General features: G+C 45.2%; 1 long non-coding RNA gene across 1 annotated transcript; it reads left to right on the top strand.

The window, feature by feature from the left end:
• Positions 1-4569: 4569 nt before the first annotated feature.
• On the top strand, positions 4570-15971 carry LOC142770114 (uncharacterized). The gene is made up of 2 exons (XR_012885840.1): positions 4570-5074; positions 15633-15971. It is a non-coding gene; the product is annotated as an uncharacterized LOC142770114 (long non-coding RNA).

Here is a 15971-nt window from a genome sequence, read left to right as displayed (position 1 = left end):
TCGCGGGCGTACTGGAAGGGCAGGATTCGTTCTTGAAGGTTTTCTCGTTTGCAAGCCTTCAGAAAGGCACTTTTGAAGGATGCGCTTTTGCGCATCCCAAAAGTCGGGCCGAGCGACCACCCCGCACTTGCAAAGCATGTTTCATTCATTCATTCATTCATTTCATTCATTCATTTTATTACCTCAAAGGTCCCGGTTGGGATATTACATGAGGGAGTGGGTATTACAAAGGCTAACAATATAATGGTAGTTATGATGGGATAGTTTCGATGAGCCGTTTAAATGCTTGGGTTTCGATGATGGTGGCGACTTCGGTGGGCAGGTCATTCCAGTCTTGGGCTGTGCGCAGAAAAAACGATTGATGAAAGGTCACAGTGTGGGCTTGTGGTGGATATACTGCGTTACAGTGACTGTTGCGGGAAATGCGGTGGACTCTTCTGATGTATGGGTTATCTAAAGGCAAAGAATGGAAGAATTTATGATAAAGGATCGCGGCTTGCGTGCAGGTGGGGTCGGGGAATCGGTGTAGATAAATTTCATGATAACTATATGCTAACGACGAGTAAGAATGCATTTGAAGCAATCACAACGAGACTGGCTGTGCTCTTGTAAGTTTTGAATGTGGGATCGGGACAGTCCTCCTCACCATGTGGTAATATATCTGTTTGCTGGGGTGCCAATTCCGGAGGCCGTGCAAAACAAATGAACGTGCAGAACGCTTACTGTGCCTTTTATCCTGATGGCATTGTGAAACCTCGTTAGTTGCAGAAAGCTTTCGGATGGAGGCGCGAGTGGTTTAATACATCCAAAACATATCGACTTGGGAAAAAAAAGTGGCTTTCGCGTTTCAGTCGTCTGAAGCGTGGACGAATAAGGAGCCCTGTAAGTTTTAATAAGAATATATTCTTTCATTATTCAGCTTTTGTTAGTCAGACACTAGACACGCACGTCGTAATTATAACAAAAACCAGAAACGCCTTTACGTACGGCAATATAATCACGGCCTTATTTTTTTTGGGCCTTAGTCATACTGCTCAGTCCATACTCCCGACTTTGGTCTCCGTAATCGTTTTGTGGGGTACTATGGGCCTGAAGCAAAACACTTCCAGCAGCCTGGTGGTCACGCTGTAGGGAAGGTGGGCTCTATACTGGTCGCCTGGGCCCTGAAAACAAAACAAAAAATAACAGAGCCGAGACGAACAATTCAAGTTAAGTAAAAGTATTACCACACGTTTTTTTATTAAAATTTAAACTGCGACTCCTATAGGCAATGTGATGGTTTATAAAATGTTTCTACTTGATAGCGAAGCTGGCTGCTTAAACACAGCGTCATCGAAAATATCATGACGTCACATGCCATCGTTGTATGTCACGACTATGTCACTGCATGCAATGACTGAGCTAAGATAGGATTAATAAGTTGGACAAAAGAGTAATTACCGATGGTGTCTTTGATTTCGTTTTGAATCCTTTCTTGGATTTCCGGCCCTTTGGCCAGCATCGCAAAACTCTTCGCAACTAAATAATCACCGGACTAAACCAAATTAAGGACTCTTTGCAAAACAGCGACCAAAAATCATTGCGATGGCAAATAGAATTTCTTATTTAGCATTTCGAAGTCGAAGGAAATTCCTTTGATCTTTATTGTAAGCACATTGCAGAATTTGTAGCTCAATATGTTCTTTTCTGAAGCACCTTTGCTTGCTATCGGCATAGAATGTGGTTCATCATTGCAATTATTTGTTATGGATAAGGATAATAAGGCTTGGGTTATTCCTCACATATTTTTTTTGCATAAATAAAGGAGCTTCTCACAAGATGATTCGAGTGCGTGAAAACGTTCATTATAACTTGATAACAAAGGCAAAGTTTAGCATGGTTAGAAGTTCGAATGCACAACGAATGAAGAACAAATGGCTTCGGAAAAGAATTAAGCCTTCTGATATCATCGCCAGTACAATTTATGGTGGTCGCGGCTGTCTTTCAGCCCAAAAATTAAGCACCTAAAATAACTTATCGTTTGGAGCCTCTCGCGGCATGCACTAGTGTGCCTGAGCGTGCTTAGATATGTAATAGATAGTTATAGTTTAGCGTTAGCGTGATAGCGTAGGTTAAGGGAACGGCGCTACCGTGCAGCAAACGTTCGTTGTAGGCAGCGTCTTATAGTTTAGCGAAATAGCGCTTACGTGGTTTACGTGCCCGCAAGTGGGATGGTGGCGCCGCCTATTAGATGGGTAATAAGTTAAACAGTGAAAATGAAAATAAAACGAGAATGTACGTTGCCGATTTGTTTACATTGATCTTTTAGTTAGACCTAGGCGCGTTCGAAATTGGAAGCTATCTGAAAAAACTACGCCAACTTATCCGTAATACTCAGTCATCGAAGCTAACTGAAGGCAGGCGAAGCCACTTTGAACAGTCGTTTGCTGCGAACAAGGTGAATCTTTCAACAACTACGCCAAAATCACTTCGAAGCGGGCGTCCGAGAGCGCCGCCATGTTTACGTACACTACGTCTACTTACGCTACCTTAAATCTGAAAAATACCGCGCGTACGGTAAGCGGTACGCGTAACGTACGTATCTGCGCATGCGCACTTCGATTCCGGTATCACGGTACGCCCGGTATCACGGTAAGCCCGGTATACTACAACTCTCAAATAACAGGTGCGATGCTTAAGTGTGCGTCGCGGCAATTTGCTATTATGGTTATATGCTGTTCTGAGACGTATATGTTGGCATATTGTGATCGGTACTAATCAGGAAATAGTAAATGTCGACAGGTATTGCGCTCATTCTACGAAGCTTGCTCGTAAGCCTATATAGAAGCAAGGTGTCGAACATATCTTTTAAACCACAATCCAACGTCCACTAAAGGCACCACATGGTGAAAAATATTATAAGGTACCTGAAATTATGGCAAATTATTAGCGAAGGTTCAAGATTATAGGCAGATAAGAAACATTAATCTCGGGGAAGCGAATTCACTGCTGATGTTCGATAACAAAATTCATTTGTATAACACGACCATAATGACGACCATAATGCTAAGTCGTTGTGATGCATACGCTTGCAAAGGGTTGTTATAACCATTCTTTGTCGGTCTAACTTCTTTGCTCACTGTAGACATAAATAACGCACACCCCTAATACAGCGAACTATGAGGTATCAGAATTTAATTCATGTTAATTATGTTAATTAAATAAATTTTAGTGACTTGTAATATATGGTCGTTTAGCGAGCAAAAAATAACAGCGAGAGCACTCTTTAGAGTGGGACCGTACCACCAAAATGTTCATAACAACCTACACCATGCTTTCCTTGGGTTAGGTATTTGGCATCTTCATTCTCCTCCCGAAGAGCTTCCTACCGAGTGGCAAGCATGGCGTGGGTGAAGTTTTCAGTCTTGCCTGTAGAGTAGAAACAAATCTAAACTCAGACATGTATGAGAATTCCATCAGTGCATCTGACGGACAGAAAATTAGTGTTGCTTGAAAATACCAGCAAAACATACGACACTCACGGATGGTCGTCGGCAGGATTTTTTTTTTTCGAGAGGGGTGCAAATCAGTGTTGCACCTCGACTGGGAGAAGGGGAAATCACTGGTGCAGCTTGGGTGAGGTCAAGTGGTCGTTTGTGTTAGGAATTTGCTGTGTCGCGAGGGTAGCGGTGGTGAAGAGCGGCGAGCCGTCGAGCAGACTTCGCTGAAGCCTTTGACTGATTTGTGGGGTTTAACGTCCCAAAACCACCATACGATTATGAGAGACGCCGTAGTGGAGGGCTCCGGAAATTTTGACCACCTGGGGTTCTTTAACGTGCACCCAAATCTGAGCACACGGGCCTACAACATTTCCGCCTCAATCGGAAATGCAGCCGCCGCAGCCGGGATTCGAACCCGCGACCTGCGGGTCAGCAGCCGAGTACCTTAGCCACTGGACCACCGCGGCGGGGCACTTAAATGGGTGAGTTTTAAAAGATTAGAGAGGTAAAGGGGGGTCACGCTTATTTAATTATTACCAGTTTTAGTACAAAGAAAAAAAAAGCCACTCGTAGTCGAGAGAACGAAGCTTATAGATAAATACATGTACGGTCACAACGGAAAAAGATTGCCTCAAGTGACCGTTCTCTGGAGCGGCAAGGTGCGACGCGCGGTGTTTCTACCGAGCAGGCAGATGTTGAGAGTGCCAAGCACATTTGATTTTCCCAAGCAGTGGTAGCCGGCAGAAAGCACTCCAACAAACAGCTTTTGCAGGGCAACTGCGATATCGACATGATTGCTCGAAACTGCTGCAAAGTAAAAAAAAAAATGCGCGTAGCTACATGTACCGATAAAAAACGGACACCGTGATTGAAGTCTCATTCTCGCCTTCGATACCTTTCCTACAAGGGTTATCTCCTCCTCGCCACTTATTTCTTCATAAAACACCAGCGCTAAGCGTTGAGTGAGTCAGCATTTAGTGATTTTTTGACGTATTGGTGCTGTCTCCGCTTGCGTAGTCACAAACGTAGAAAACGAGGTGAGACCAGCCTATTGCGCACGATAGCCTAGCGAGACAGAGCAGAGCGGGCATTCGACGGCATGACTGAGCATGGTATGCGAGACAGTGACGACAGATATTTCTCGCATACCGACGAATCGAGAGCCTATTTCCTGCTGATGTCACGCGAATGATCTGCTCCCGTCACGACGTGCCGCAAACACTGGAAACGCCAGGAGAGAATGCCGGGCTCATTCTCGGTAATTTCATAGGTTAAGGGCCTTTCAGACTGGCGAACGGCAACATGGGGTGCTTCCCACCGGTTCGCCTGCCACCCCTCCCTTTGAAAATGGAATGTGCTTGGCAATCCCTCTATCGTCGTGCTCGTGAACAACAGTGCCGCGCGTCGCAGTTTTGCAGCTTCGGCCGACGGTAACTTTTGCTAATATTTTCCCCTTGAGACTGAACATACCTGTCATACCCATGCTGACTGAAGCGCCCATGCACTGCAGTTTCCGTAGGCCCTAGCGCCAGATTTCACCGTGGCGTGTTCTCACATGGCGTCGTGCACCCATCACCTGCAAAATTCGACGCACGGTAAGCCGCCCTTTTTTCATGTTCCTGTGATGCCCGCTTCTTCTGCAAATGTTTTAGTAAGATGGCGGAGTTTGGCCTGAATCACTAAAACAAAATCTTCCGAGATTGATGGCGTGATGAGACAATACAAAAATGTTTCTCGACTTCCCCACATGCGTCGTGGAACTATATGACACAGACGAATTCCACGATGTGATTATGTCATTCATACTAATTTTGGTAGAAATAGGTGTTCGTCAAATTTCTTTGCTGATCCCCCCCCCTTCACACAAACAAATGCGCACGCATGCACGCACATCACTATGAACCCTTTGAATTGGTGTGTACATCTTTGGGGAGAGTCTAATAAGATATTTTGTTATTATGGTATCTAGCTAAGTCAGTTTTTACTTACTCGGTCATGAACACATTATTGAACTGACGAATGAACAAACAAAATAGAAAAAAAACGATTATCAAGGCCACCACACAGACACAAATCAAGCAGATGAGGCATTTATACTGGCACACACTTATCAAGCGAGCACCCGGAAAACAGAGGACGATGTCTCGTCACACGGTAGCTAAGGACCAAAAAGAATTTCATCATGTACTTATTTGAAGACAAGATGACCATGACACTATAGCCCATCTAAAAAGGAGCGAAAAATCGCGAACAGCACACACTGTTATCATTGTGTCGACTAATTGTATTGTTTAACCTCATCGCCTTTTGTGTTAAAAGTTCACTGCACCCTTTCCTTATCGGCACATAGCCAACATTGAAACATCTTGCACACTGTGAGAAGTCGTATAACGAGTATGCTCAATCACCGACACTGGAAAATCCACTGTTGTCCACCTTGATTGTACCCGCTCGGATAGGGAAGACGCCTATGTGGATGCCGCCGGACTCCTGCACAACCGCGCCAAGGCAGCCGTGGTTAACAGGGAACAGGTCGCGGACTGCATCACAGCTACCGGAATTCATGGAAGAGGCTGGTGTAGCTTTAGCCATGCGTAACCCAAAAGCCACCTTTGTCCTCACAGATTCTTAGTCAGCATATCGCAATATCGCCAGAGGTCAAGTCGGCCGCTCAGCACGTTCAATTCTGCAACAGCCTGCGGCCACTTGTCAGCAGGGTCAGTGGATAGGACTGTCATGGATACCTGCAGGGCACACAGGAGGCATTGAACTCGCTCACGCCTCCACCCGTCATCTCTTACACCGGACCTCCGCTGCTTCATCCACAGCACAACACCTCGCTGACCAGCATGATCCACAGCCCCTCCTTTCCTGTATTGACATCATAGACTGAGTAGACGCACTCTACCCCCCCCCCTCCTGATCCTAAAAATGGCATTGCAGGTCGCGTGAAGACGATTACAATAATCATCATTTCCAAATTATTATGTATTGTCCAAGATTGACCCTTCGGTGCACAATGCGTAACATAAATTCTGTCACCAGATGGCCACTTTGTTTCATATGGTGTGCCAAAATAATCGTAGTATATTAGTCTGTCATAATCCTACAATAGTCGAGCGGGGGGCGACCCTTGTCCAGCTCTGACCCAGTGCAACAACAAGCCCTGGTTGACCGCGCCCGGACGGCGGCAAGAGCCAATGGTCTCCGTGAGCTGCAACCACTATAGGGACTTCTTTATTAGCATCGAATATTTTATTATCTCTCTCACTCTCTTTCGTCCTGGTTCGCTCTGCCGGTAACGACAATGACGCTGTTCAACGCAGGACAGGCGTCTAGCTGAGCTCTAAAACTTCTTCAGAGTACACGATATAAACTTGTTAGACAAACTGTAACGTGACTTACATCATCACCATCATATCCTGATCACAGTATTTTTCTTTTTTCCCCTTCTCCTTATTTGCCCTTCTCCTCCTCCTAGGGCCTTTTTGTCAATCTCCTTTCGATACAGAGTAGCATGTAGGCGCCTTACATACGCCGGCAGAATTGTCTGTGTTAAATCCGAAGCATTTCTTTGCGCACTGCAAGCCCCTTTGGCATCTATTTAGCCGCCTACGTCTGGTTGCTCTCATGGTCACCCGTTAAACTTGGGGTACACCAAAATTAGTACGAGACGATAAGACGGTTTGACGAATACGACGCGCTATAGTCATGACGTGAATAGTGTCCCAATCTGGTCACGTACGTCGTCAAACACTTTCCAAAAAACAGTGGCACATACCGGCAGGCGTGTGTGTGCCACAGGTGATAGACATATTATATTTACCCAGAAACGGGGAAAACGTACTTGGGTGATTTAACGCTTGAGTGTTCAGAAAAGCCGACATAGGCAGCACTGACCAGACGAATGTAAAGAATAAATGTCAGTGTTCGAGCGGGAATAGAAACCAAGTCTTCTGTGTGGCGATCATGTATTCTACCACAGAGCCATGCCAGGTTTCGGAAATACTTTGCAAATGAGCCCTGATGTTCGTGAAACGTGAATTGTGGTTGCAGTGCTGGCTATTAAAACTAAAAAAAACATTACATACGAACTCCTATATGATATAGCGGTCATGTCAGGTTAACGAAGATTGTAGCTAGGCGCCATCTGCTACGGTTGATTTACTGCGCTCGGAAAACTGCGTTACTTGAACAATGTCGCAAAGGCTCGGGCACAGCAGGACTGGTAGGCACTCGGCTTGTCCAAGCTTATTGACTAGGTACACACGCATTCACAAACCGAAGCTCGAAGTGGTCACGTGATCGCATTGTATTAATTCAGGAGCATTGATTAGGTATCAATTGACTTTGATTGGCTACCGCTTGACAACTATGGCAGAGCGCGTGTAGCTTAATAATTTGAAATCTCTTTTTTTTCTCTGTTGCTATTTTGTTTATTTATGTCTGTACCTCTTTCTCGCTCTTTGGAAGTTTTAACACGAAAGTGTTTTGTGCCGGGGTCCACCACGACTTGACTGACGTATTTTCGTCACCCCCTTTTTAATAAGTCAATCTACGGGCCAGATATTTCTTGATATTGGTTTTTTACTGTGTTTCTTGCGTCTGTTTTTTTATATCGCCTTCCACCTGTGTCTCTTACTCTGTAAATTATTCTCTGTTCTGTTCTAACTGTTTCGCTGTGGAAAGGTTGAGGTGCATATTGCCTCGTCTACTCCATATCACAAAGTTCTGCAGCCAAAAAAAAACAATACAGAACGGTACCCAAAAATTAACAATACGGAAAAGAAAAAAAACATAATAGCACACTGAAACCAGTTCAAATATCATGCCAATACACAGTTTTCTTAGAGCAATTCACACAGTCATAAACTGTTTACACGCACACCTTCCTTTTCTAATGTCAGTATATGCATAATCACATTTTATATATATCCATTTCTGGCTGTCTATCATAGGCGCTTGTCCAATCCGGTCTCCGCTAAAAAGTCTGTCAGGAAGATTATTGCCTTTTTCTGGACATGCATCTCAGGCCATGGTCCAAGTAGTTTATTATTTTCCTTTTCCCCCACCCCAAGTGTAGGGTAGCCAACCGAGCTAAGCTTGGTTAACCTCCCTGCCTTTCCTCTCTATTTATCTCTCTCTCTCTCTCTTATTGTGAGGGGCCGTCTGTCCAAACTTGCTAGTTTGTTCTTTAATTTTTCTCTTTCATTCGCGTATTTAACGCACTCCAAAAGAATATGGCGAACATTTTTGTCTGCATGACCACAATGGCATTTCGGTGAGTTGGATCGATGTATCTTGTGCAGGAAGCTGTTTGTGTATGCTACTTCCAATCGAAGTCAGTGGGTTAATGTCTCTAGGTGTCGTGGGAGGTCTGTCGCTATGGAAAATTTTCTGCGTGGATCAACTTCATAAAGTACTGTTTCCTTTGATTTAGGGTTCTCAAAGCGCTTTTCCATCGAACAATGGTTAGCTCCTTGTGTTATAAAATGTCGAATATCCGCCCCAGACATAGGGATTGCGCAATCCCGTCCTTCCTTCAATGCTTTCTTCGCGAGGCTGTCAGCTTCTTCATTTCCCTTTATTCTAATGTGGCTGGGTATCAATTGGAATACGATGTTGTGACCCTGCGATGAGGCATATTCCACAGTTTCTGCAATACATTGTGCTATTTCTCCATTTTTGTAAGGTGATCTCACATTTCTTATTAGTTGAAGAGCAGGTTTGCTATCCGTGCACATCTCCCACTTTCGTGGCTCAGGATTCTCGCAGATAAGCTTAACTGCTTCAAAGATAGCCACCAATTCTGCTGTCGTCGATGAAGATTTGTGCGATAATTTGTACATTCTCTTTTTCTGAATTTCGGGTATAAAGACCGCACAGGTTGACGCTTCTTCATTGCATGATCCGTTGTATATATCTTCGTTTTTTCATTATGCATTACATGAAGCTGATGATGTACCATCTGTGCCGCTACTAGAGGTGCCATGTCTGCTTTCTTCTCTATGCCGTTTATTTCACGGATAACGTTGAGAAGTGGCAGCGTCCAAAGTGGTTTTGAAGGTTTCCATAGTTTAAATTCTGGTACTACTGCTTGAAATGATGATACACAATCCTGTAGTCTCGTGGCATAACATGACATTCATGACATACATGTCATGATTTTCATGTAATGTCTGGTCAGATATGTTCTTCATACAGTCATGTTATGCCATATCAAGTTATCGATACCATTATCGAAACAGCCAGGAGAGCTAAATGTTCTAGGCGGCTAGATAGACAAACAGATAGATAGATAGATAGATAGATAGATAGATAGATAGATAGATAGATAGATAGATAGATAAATAGATAGATAATTAGATAGATAGATAGATAGATAGATAGATAGATAGATAGATAGATAGATAGATAGATAGATAGATAGATAGATAGATAGATAGATAGATAGATAGATAGATAGATAGATAGATAGATAGATAGATAGATAGATAGATAGATAGATACGCTCAAGGTCGCCGAAGTTCGCTAAGAAATGCTTCGCATTTAAAAAAATGGCAGCATATCCACGGAGTGAATGATGGAGAGTGGGGCGAAGCATCCGTCCGTTCATTCGCTCTTGCTTCCGTCCGTCCATGCGTGCCTCTGTGTGGCCGCCCGTGCGTCCATCCGCCCGTCCGTGCGTGCGTCTGTTCGTGCGTCCCGCACGTCCATCTGTGCGTCCGTCCCTGCGTTCGTGCATGCATCCGCTCCTGCGTCCATCCATGCGTCTATCCGTCCATGCAGCCATCCGTGCGTCCATCCATGCATCTGTCAGTGTGTCCGTTCGTCCATCTATTCAACACTCCAAGTACCACCATCTCGCATCTTTTCATCGTATATTCCCCATATAGAAGCACCGTCATCCAACGGACATTCCAAGGACTAAACGAGAGGTGGCACACGCACACTTTTTTACGGCTTGCGCATCGGGTCTACTTCCCACCTTTAACCACCTCGAGTTCATGGTATATACTAGTTCACTGTATTCATGGCACTGCGGCTCAACGCTCGCTAAATCTTTCTAAAACCAAAAAGGTTAGGCCCAGTGAGCATAACGTAGCAACCCTTTCTTGTCAGATAGTGCTCAATTTGCATGTCAATGGCTGCTAAGGGGGAATGAGAGACAGAAAAATTCGGCTTTTAGTTAACGCGCACGCTGCGAATTTTTTATTGTTCAACAACGCACAGAAAAAGTCTCCCACCGGCACCACCTTGGAGGTGAAAATGTAAGACTGGTTACACACTACTAGTACGACAACGAGGGATGAACAGGTGCCGCTATAAGGGGCTTCGCCCCTAAAAAAAGTATGCTCAACCATTTTGGTCTGCAAGCGTCCACCAAACTCGTGACTCCGCTCGAGCAAGGCTTTCCAAATGGCAGCTCGGCCATACAGGATAACCATGAGATTGTGGGCCATCCACATGTGTGAACACGTCACCGTATACGTTTTTGTCAGTTCCGTCGCCTTGGAATGCAGGCTCTTAACGTTTCGAAGCGTTGTGAGCCGGAACGATGACGAATTATAGACGTCGACAATGCGGTTCTCGTATTTCCGATTAGTTCTCTCTCTGTGTTAGCTACGCCTCGAAAGCAAGGCTCAAAGGCGTTCTACAGAGCTCCACATGCTTGCCTATAACGCTTGTATAGCTTATTCCAGATTGCGTGAACGACACCTAGTGAGGACCCGTAGTTTGAGGTAACCCCAACTTGCGCAGGTGCTGCCATCAAGGACGGGTGATTTGATGTGTGCTATGCCAAACCAAGGATAGTCGGTAGAAGTCACTAGCGCAGTCCAGAATGTGCCGCGTAATTGTTGTAGACAAGTGTGTGGAGCTCCATACGTTATAGAATTACTACAGCCGCTACATAATCTGGTTGCCATGGCATCATATTAAAATATACCATTATATTTTGACAACGTTACCAAGAGGGATTTCGCTAATATGGTGGATTTGGCTTCAATGGTGGATTATATGGTGGAAAATATATTTAGATCACATACCTTTTTGATCGACTAAGGGACGAATTTTCTCAATTTTCTTGGCACATATGGCTAACAACAACACCAGAACAAAAGTCATGTAGTCTCTAACTCTTTCTACAATACGGATGAAAGCAGTGTCGCTAAAGCATGGGTATACCCTGAGATGGGATTGACTTAATCAAGGGGTTTCCAGCAAATGGAAGGGTTCTTTCGGGTACAAGGACTTTCTGTGGTAGAAGTGTGCCTGGAAGTAGGACAACGCACCGTGGTGACCCATCGCCGTGGTGACCCAAGACCAGCACCATGGTGACCCATCGCCAGTCCCACGCGTCTGAGACGACCTTCTTCAAAAGAAGAATCATGTTTGGGCCTTATCTGCAGGATGAAGAGTGAAGAAAAAGGGAGGAGGGGATAGGTTGTGCTTAAGCAGTGGGAAGAAAATTGGCGTGGTGGTTTTGAAATGACACTTTTCGGCTCTTGCGACTAAAACAGTTCTAGAATCACTGCAGAGTGCGAGCCTGTAAAGTGTGCCCAATCACGGCTGCTGCAGAAACCACAGTGGACGTCAGCCCTCACCTTTAACGAACCTGAAGAGATAAATGAAATGCTTACGAGGGCACGTGCGGTAAGATACCGATGTTTATCAGAGCACCGAGGATTACGCGCAGCTGAGACATTCGCGGACAAAGTCGCGATGAGTGTAGTGTAACACCATTGTTAACTCGGTATTTGTCTGCTCGCGTTATCTGAGCCGTATCGCGCCAATCTGCAGATGGGAGAGGTAATTTTTTTGTCACATTAGATTTTTTTAGTTTGTTTTTGTCACAACACCGTATTATTTTTCGCGTAACTTGAATAAAGAAGAAATCTATTGCCTTAACAGTTATCTTTCACGTACACCCCCCACGAGTGGCGGATCGATAGGTTCGGGCAATGCTCAGATAAGTTTGTGTTCGTTCTTTCTTTTCCGCAAACATTATCAGAACATCCGTATCGTACAAAACGGCAGCCCTCCGATGGTAGGGGTCTTTTGTTTAGTCGCACATGACTTTATTTTCAGATGTGAAGCACAAGCACTTGAGTTCTCGGCCTCTCCTGTCGTCGCAGTCCGCCATGGTGTCGCGTGTCGTCACTCGTCACGGTAAAACCGATTGCAAAATAAGATGGCGCGTTCGCTCTGCAAAAACTTGAGAGTACACTAGCTCGCCCATCAGAAGCAATGTGACGGGTGCGTCTCTAAGCGGCAAAGAAAATGGCGCGTTGGCTCAGGACAAGACATGTTTCTGAGATGAACGCTGCTGGCGATGGGCGCTGGATGTTGTAGTAGTGGTGGCTCAGAGGAAGAAAAAGGCGCCAGTTCATGCTGGCCCTCAGGGAGCACGGCTAAGCACCTCAAGGATGCTGTCTGGGACGCTGTCTGTAGCAATGAGAGGATACTGTTCTCTCACGTGTCCCTAATGTAAACGCCGGGGCTTCGCGCCTCCCCATGTATCACGTTAGTGAAGCTGTTTTAGATAGAAGTGCTGCGCTATTTGTACGCTGCTCAATGCCCTCCTGCTGCATTCTGTTACAGCCTCGCCGTGGTGGTCTAGTGGTTATGGTACACTTGGCTGCTGACCCGCAGGTAGCGGGATCGAATCCCAGCATTGACGTCTGCATTTTCGATGGAGGTGAAAAGGCTGTAGGCCCTTGTGCTCAGATGTGGGTGCACGTTGAACAACCCCAGGTGGCTCACCCGCGGCCACAGTTATCTCGGCAATTGGGCATTTTGTACCTCCTGTGCTTCCACTTCCGATAGTGCATGTCAAAATTTGTTGAGCTTCAGAAGGCGCAGGAGTCTGTTCGTGAGTGGTTTTCGAGGGTGGAACCCTTGACAGCTCTAAAAATAACTTAAAATTAGTGTCTGTCCAGTAGGGTTGCCATGCACTGTATACTTGTTGCTGTGGCCCTTACATCATTGTTCATGTACACAGTGTCGGGGAACAAGCACTAAAGCAAAGTAGTATTGTTATGTGGCGTAGTGGTTAGCATCCCGCGATGAAGAGCGCGAGGTCGCTGGTTCGCAGCTCTGCTGCACAACTTTTCAATCTCGTTTTTTGTAATCTGTTGGTATTTATTTTACAACATCATATCCGTGACGCAGATACGTCAGCGGAGTCATGCTCGGCATAAAACATTTTCAATGACATGATTGTTCTTTGCTGTTTGGAGTCTCTGCTGCCAGAGCAATCACAGAGTTAACACGCAGCAGCGGACTCATTGAAACTCTCTAAAATTGCCTCTAAGACACATTCGTTCATATGTTGCACTACATTACACCTGTTGTATAGAGAGAGACAGGGAGAGATATACACTTGTGAAGATAAGGGAGTTAACGGCAATAGAAACTTCTGACTCCCCCGACTGTGATAACTGCCATTGTGTAGAAACTCTCGACCATGTCCTATGCCATTGTCCAGTATTTGAAGAAGATCACCGGACTCTCCAGTGTACCTTAAGGAGGCGGGATGATTGAACTTTTACTCTGGAGAAGATCATGGAAGCGTGGCTTTCACGTACTTCAGCCTAGAAAGCCACACGAGCCCTGCTACAATTCTTGAGGACAATGTCACTGTGCGACCACTTGTGAAATCTCAACCGTGTGTGCGGTGTGTTTGTTATGTGCAATGTGTATCTCCCCTTTTCTCCCATATTCTCATTTTCTCCCCTTTTTTCTTGTTCTCCCTCATTCTCCTTTCCCCCGTGTAGCGTAGCAAACTGGACTTAGTCTAGTTACCCTCTCTACCTTTCTGATATTTCAAAGGGGAAGCATTTTTTAGTGAACTTCGGCGACTTTGAGCGTCTCTCTCTAGCCATCTCTGTCTCTCTAGCCACTTACGTTTGGGTGCTCTCGTTGTCGCCCCTTTACGTGGCGTGAACCAAAATTAGCATGTGGGGGTGAGATCGTTTGACGAATGTGACGCGCTGGTCAAGACATGAATAATCTCCCAATACCGCCGCGTACGTCGTCAAACATTTCCCGCCAGACAGTGGCACATACCCACAGGCGGGTATGTGCGGCTGGTATGTGGGTATGTGTCACAGGTGATTGGCACTTAGTATCTACCCAGGAACGACGAGAACACGCATGGGTAATTTAACGCGCGAGCGTTAAGAAATACCAGACATCGGTAGCGTCGACCCGACAAATGCAAAGAATAAATGTCAGGGTTCCAGCTGGAATTGAACACGAGCATTGTGCGTGGCAATGAAGCATTGTACCACAGAGCTACGGCAGGTCTCGGAATTACATTTCAAATAGACAACAATCTTCGTGAAACGTCAATAGCAGTTGCAGTGCTGCGTACAAACTTTACAAACATTCCATATGTACCTTTTTGATGCAGCCATCATGTCAGTTTAACGTCAACTGTGGTTAGTTGTCATGCGCTGAAGTTTATTTATGTAGCAACATCCAGGGCCAGTGTTCTCGCGAGCATCAGAGCTTCATATCAGCTTCTGGTGCTGCTAATACGCATGTTCCATTTGGCATCGTTGCGCAAGTGCAAACAACTGGTTATATGGACATCTGCAACTCTTCAACATATGTCTGTGCGTGCAACATTTGTACATATATTTGGCGTCATTTTATGACGTGTAGCTTAATAAAAAATTGCAACACAGTCACCTTCTTTCCGCATGCTTCGCAAAATGTCGAATCCCAGGTACGTGGGATCTGCCGAATTTTTTTCTTCTCTCTCTCTCTCTGGTTTGGTATCATGGAATGGGGGGGGGGGGGGTTGGAGGCTTGCGTAATGCACAGCGGGTGTTACGCCGAGAACATAGCTTTGACAAGTTTTCTAATCTGCATTAACTTTTTTTCGTCTCTCTCTATATATATTTAAGAAAAAAAGGCAGTTATTGGTGTATTGGTCTCTTCAAACGCTTGAACAACGTACTATATTACAAAGGCTCAACGAACGATGCACAAACAGAACTATTTATTGATTATCCACAATAAATAGCTTCTTCTACAGCTGCATGCATTTTCTCATTTGTAGGGTGACATGAAGTGCAAACAAAATGGTATGGTTATGAAATGTTCAATAAATAATGCTCACTCACCCGATTCGAACTGCTGCAGATTTCCGGGGAGATGTTCCGCCCTCACCATTGACGAAGATGAAGTGATAAACGGAGTACTTAATTGGGACACTCACGTGCGGTCCAATACCGGCGCTTCACAGGACACCCAAGCACCGTTCTCAATTCTTGTATAGATTGTCACAATCACGATGAGCGCAGTTTTCCCCCAACAACTTAGGCTTCGTCTACTCATCTCACATTATCGGAACCCACATCGTTCCAGTGTGCAGCTCTCTAAAGTGCAAGGTCTTTTTTTTTTCATTCATGATGAGTTTACTTCGTCACACCACCGTGCATGTTCTTTTCTGTGACTGAATAAAGAGTCCCATTGCTCGTG

The sequence above is a fragment of the Rhipicephalus microplus genome, chromosome 1 (genome assembly GCF_043290135.1).
Source record: "Rhipicephalus microplus isolate Deutch F79 chromosome 1, USDA_Rmic, whole genome shotgun sequence".
NCBI classification, from domain to species: Eukaryota; Metazoa; Arthropoda; class Arachnida; order Ixodida; family Ixodidae; genus Rhipicephalus; species Rhipicephalus microplus.
This window is presented reverse-complemented; position numbering and strand designations above follow the sequence as displayed.